Raw genomic sequence first — 6,000 nt, forward strand, 5'->3', positions numbered from 1 at the left:
CATAAAGAGAAACATAAACATGAAAGATGGAGAGTCTTCCAAGGAGAGTTACAATTCCTGTTTTCCTACAGCCATCAGCATTGCTACCCTTCTAGTGGTTTGATTATATGTATTAATATAGTCCTTTTTTTGATTCACTGGTTGGAACTGGCTTTGTGTCATTTTCAACCAGAAGGGCTCTAACGAATACAAATTGATGTGATGTGTGTATATAAACAACAGGATAATAGCACGGAGGTCCCTGAGCCATTAATTCAGATTGATGGGTCAAAGCCAGACCCAGCATACTTGTTCTCGGGACAGCAGCCCCCAGCCACACCTCTGTAGCACAGGGGATGCTGCTGAGGTAGAATGAATCTGACACCCATGTTCACTGGAATTTTAAATGTTCCCCTGCCAGCAGTTACCAACACATCTCCTCTTTGCAGGCATGGACATTTCTGGTGAGAAGACTGTTAACAGCTTCCCCTCTTATATCTCTGTGCATAGCCAGTAAGACTGCCCTGCCATTGCAAAGGCATGTGTATTCTTACTTGCATACGTTCACAACATGTGTACACATGCGTGCCCTCCAGGGTCTTCACACATGCACATATATGCATGAGCTCTCAGGTAGAACATGTAGGAAGCATCTGTAGTACTAGAAATTATGTTTCCTTTATTTTTAAATCTCATATGCCATATGTCTGTTAATGTGCTCTAGTTATTACCACATAAAGAATGAATAGCTGGTTTGATCTCAACTGTCGTCCAGCCTCAATTTGTTCAGTGACTGACATTAATGAAATCGTAATAGGTTGCTTTCTAGAAGGTTTTAACCATCCTCTAAGGGAGATCTTGACATTCTAGTATGCATTTCACACTTCTTTGCCTATTCTGCCATCGTGTGGGCAAGGAACACAAACATTAAGGTGTTAATGACCCAAGGTTGCATTTGAAAAGGGCTCTAATGATTAGAGATTTTTTTTTTTCTCCAGGGGTAGAGGAAAAGTGGGAAGGACATGGGGAGGAAACACAAGTCCCCTCGCACCACCCCGTAAAAAGGCTGACTCTCCCTTCCTTCCTTCCTTCCTTCCTTCCTTCCTTCCTTCCTTCCTTCCTTCCTTCCTTCCTTCCTTCCTTCCTTCCTTCCTTCCTTCCTTCCTTCCTTCCTACTTTCCTTAATTCCTCCTTCCCTCCCTCCCTCTCTTTCTTTCTTTCGACAGAGTCTGGCTTTGTTGCCCAAGCGGGAGTTCAGTGGCGCGATCTCAGCTCACTGCAACCTTCGCCTCCCTGGTTCAAGCGATTCTCTTGCTTCGGCCTCCCGAGTACCTGGGATTACAGGCGCCGGCCACGATGCCCGGCTAATTTTTGTATTTTTAGTAGAGACGGGGTTTCACCATGTTGGCCAGGCTCAAACTCCTGACCTCAGGTGATCCACCCGCCTCGGCCTCCCAAAGTGCTGGGATTACAGGCGTGAGCCACCGCACCCGGCCAAAAGCTGACTACTTTTACTAAATCTTTACAAGGAGTTCAGGTTGGAGGGTTTGCTCATCGGAATGCAGTGTCCCTCAGAGGAACTAGCGCATATTAGCACCACCGTATGCCAGGCATGGAATTCTCGCAGCAATCCCTTGGGTGGAGGCCAGCTGGGTAGGCACTATCATTGCATTATCATCTTCCTTTTACAGATGAGCCTACTGAGATCCAGAACGGCTAAGTATCATGTCTAAATTCCCACAGGTAGTAAGTGGCAAAGCCAGGAGGTTTTGAAAATAAGCTGGGAATATAAACGGAAACTATAAAAAAAGTTTCATTAGAAAACTATGTACAAAGAAATACAAATTACAGGAATACGATTGCACACAAGGCAATGTATATCTATGTCTTATGAAGCTAAACAATAAAACCAATACTTATGAATGCACCAACTAACTTAAGGAAACAGCACCACCAATGCCACTGAATCTCCTTGGGTGCTCCTCTCTGACCCTATCCTCTTGTCTCCTTGCCCTGAGATAGCCACTATCCTTTTTTTTAATTCCCTTGATTTTCATTACTGTTTTATTCCAAAAGTATGTGTGTTTAGTTTTGCTTTGTTCTGAAATGTATAAAAATGGAATTTTTATACATTTTACGTTTCTCCTGTGACTTGCTTTATTCACTCAAAGTTGCTCGTGAGATTCATCCATGTTGCTTGGTGTACTTGCAGTACTTTTTTCACCAATGTATAGAATTCTATACATTCAATTCTATTCTATTCCAATTTCACCAATGTATAGATTTCAGTATAGAATTCTGGCACATGAACGTGCCAGAATGTACTCATTCATTTTCCTGCTGATAGACACTTGGCTTGTTTCCAGTTTTTCACTATTACGTGCAATGCTGCTATAAATGCTCACGTACATGACTTGTGGGACATGGCGTAAAAGTTTCTCTAGGGAATATACATGGAAACAAATGGCTGCATTATAGTGAATACAAATGTTCAACTTTTACAAAACAACCTAATATCCTTTTCCAAAGTGGTTGTATTATATCCGTTCATGTTCCTACTGGAATGTATGAGAGTTTCCATTGGTTTACATCCTTTGCTACCATTTGAAGTTGCCAGAACTTTAAATTTTGGCCAAACTAATGAGGTTAAAATGGCATGTCATTGTAGGTTTGTAGGAGTTTGTCAAATTTGTAGAAGTTTTCAAATTTAGTGGCATTAAGTTGCATCAGTTGATGGGGCAGAGAGAGAGCATTCCAGGTTGGGGGAGCCACTTGGGAAAGGGTTCTAAGTCAGGTCAGAGGTTGGTGCATGTAAGGAACAGAAAAAAAGCCAGCATAGATGTTGCATAATGTGTTCACCTCTGCCTTAGGCAGCTAACCTCTCGGTACCTCACATTTTGCCTGACTTTACCTACGGCATCTGCCAGACCTTACCTGCTAGACCTGACTACTTCTGAACAGCTCTCAAGTATTACACCATATTATATGGTGAAATTGGGTTTTAATTTTAACCAGATGGATTCAAACTAGCTCTTATGTTTTTTTATCAGTTAGCTCTCACATTTGGATGAACTTCCAGAAGCTTATTTCAAAATATCTTTCTGACCATTGCACCATCAAATCCTCTTTGATCATCAAACAACTTTAAATTTGCTTTTTTAAATGTATTTAGGCTCTCATATACAGTTCTGAAAGACATGTGAGAATAAATTTTCAGGAATTTATTTTAGAGCAAAAAATCAACTTCCATTGGCCTAGAATAAGGAGAGAACCCGTTAACGAGGCAACTGTGAATTATGATTATCTTTGTTCTTTGGGAGATTTTACTGCTGGTCGAGTGAGTCTGAAAGTCTAACTCAGGTTTTGCCCATTGGATTGCAACATACAGACAACAAAAACAAAACCCAAGATAAGAATTAATAATTATGAAGTAAGTGAAGTTTGCCTTTGGCCCTCTGTGATAGCTAGATTCTGATGATAGCCCCCAGGGAATCACACGACCTGGCATTTGCACCCTTGTGTAATCTCTGCCCACATTAAATATGGGCTGGCCTGTGACTGGTGTTAACTAATAGACTGCTGTAGAAGGGACACTGTGTCAGTTCTAGATCTAGCCTTTAAGAGGACTGGCAGTTTCTGCTTCCTATCTCTTGGAATACTCACTTTTGGGAACCCTGAGCCACTGTGTGAAATGTCTAGCCACTCTTCTGCAGAGACCACAGGGAGAGGTCATGTGGAGGGTAGAGGCCCTGAGACCATATGGAGAGACATAGCAGTCCAGCTGTACCAGTGTCCCAGTCAAGCCTCCAGATGACTCCAGCCTCAGCTATCATGTGACTGCAACTGTAGGAGGGCTCCCAAGATAGACCAGCAGAGCTTCACAGCTGAGCTCAATAAACCCACAGCACCATGATAGATAATACAATGGTTTTAAGCCACTAAATTTTAGGGTGGCTTGTTATGTAATAATAGGTAACCAAGGCCGGGCGTGGTGGCTCACGCCTATAATCCCAGCCCTTGGAGGCTGAGGCAGGTGGATCACCTGAGGTTGGGAGTTTGAGACCAGCCTGACCCACATGGAGAAACCCCGTCTCTACTAAAAATACAAAAATTAGCTGGGTGTGGTGGTGCACACTTGTAATTCCAGCTACTCGGGAGGCTGAGGCGGGGGAATCACTTGAATCCGGGAGGCGGAGGTTGCAGTGAGCTGAGATAGCGCCATTGCACTCCAGCCTGGGCAACAAGGGTGAAACTCTGTCTCAAAAAAAAAAAAAAAAGTGACCAAAATAGAAATTAATATGTGAAAGTGGAGTGCTGACGTAACAAGAATCTAAAACATGTGGCAGCGGGCAAAAGCTGAAATGGCCGTGTAGAAACTGTTAGTGAAGGCTTGAAGGAAATATGCAATTTTTGCAGCTGTCAGTCACCATATAAAAAGCCTAAATACCAGCAATAGAGCGAGACTCCGTCTCAAAAAAAAAAAAAAAAGAAAAAAGAAAAAAGCCTAAATACCTTGCTGGAAAGGCCACCTGGAGTGGCGAGGTCTTGATATACAAGGAAAAAGAGAAAGGCTCAACCTTCCAAGCATTCCAGATGACTCTAACCTGGTTGCATTACTATCTAATTGCAACCACGTGAGATAATCCAAGTGAAACCAGCTAAGGAACTGCCCAGCTGAGACAAGTTCACTAATAGAACAATGTGAGATAATAAAATGGTTGCTGTTTTAAGCCATTAAGTTTTGGCAATGGTTGTTATGCACGATAGATAACTGAAACACCTCCTATGGCCTCAGGTTTTCATTGTTCATTGACTGCTGTGCTCATACATATTCCGGACCCACAGTTATAAAGTTCCACCTCAATCTCCCTTCCTTTTGGCAGTGCTACAGATGGTCATTAAGGCCTTGGCTTTGCAGTCATGTGACCCTCAGGTCAAATCCCTGCTCATGTGCTTATTTATTAACTGATTAAATTTTGGTAGATCATTTAAACATTTTGATACTTTAATTTTTTCAATCTGTCAAATGGGGGAAATGGTGCTTATCTCATCCAAGTCTTGTTATGAGGATAAAATAATCATAAGCATCTCGATTACTTCAAAGCTATGGAAATAAGTTTGCATTATTTTTTTCTTTTCTTTTTTCTTTCTTTCTTTTTTTTTTTTTGAGACGGACTTTCGCCCTATTGTCCAGGCTGGAGTGCAATGGCGTGATCTCGGCTCACTGCAACCTCTGCCTTCCAGGTTCAAGCGATTCTCCTGCCTCGGCCTCCTGAGTAGCTGGGATTACAAGCACCCGCCACCACACCCGGCTAATTTTTTGTACTTTTAGTAGAGACAGGGTTTCACCATGTTGGCCAGGCTGGTCTCAAACTCCTGACCTCAGGTGATCTGCCCACCTCGGCCTCCCAAAGTCCTGAGATTACAGGTGTGAGCCACCGTGGCCGGCCCTCTATTTTTATTAGATAATGAGAAATTAGCCACACTAGCCCCACAAAGACTGCAAGTTAGTCAAACTACGCTCTTTCTGAATCCCAGTTTATATCTGCAAAAATACTAGCTAACCACCGTCCACTCACAAAAAGCAGGTTATAGTCCGAGAAGTCACCATTAACTTGGGTTACTGATTTCAATCTGTCCTTCCACAATCCTTGGCCTGTTTCTTTGCCAGTGTCCCTTAGACACTGCCTCTCATTTGGGGACTTGCTTCATTCTCAGCTCCAAGTAATTCCCCTCAAACGCTTCCACAGAACCCAGGCTCACTCATCCATCACTAGCTGAGGCATATTTTTTTCAGATATTTGTCAATCCTAAAGTACCTGCCTAATTGCAACCTTGTTCTGAGACAAAGTAGGCTCCCTAACTGGATTCAAAAAGCCTCTTCTGGAGTTCAGCTTTCCTTTTCTATTTCTTTCTTTTTTCTTTTTTTTTTTTTTTTGAGACAGTCTCGTGCTGTCGCCCAGGCTGGAGTGCAATGGTGCATTCTTAGCTCACTGCAACCTCTGCCTCCTGGGTTCAAGC

The sequence above is a fragment of the Pan troglodytes genome, chromosome X, assembly GCF_028858775.2.
Source record: "Pan troglodytes isolate AG18354 chromosome X, NHGRI_mPanTro3-v2.0_pri, whole genome shotgun sequence".
Classification (NCBI taxonomy): domain Eukaryota; kingdom Metazoa; phylum Chordata; class Mammalia; order Primates; family Hominidae; genus Pan; species Pan troglodytes.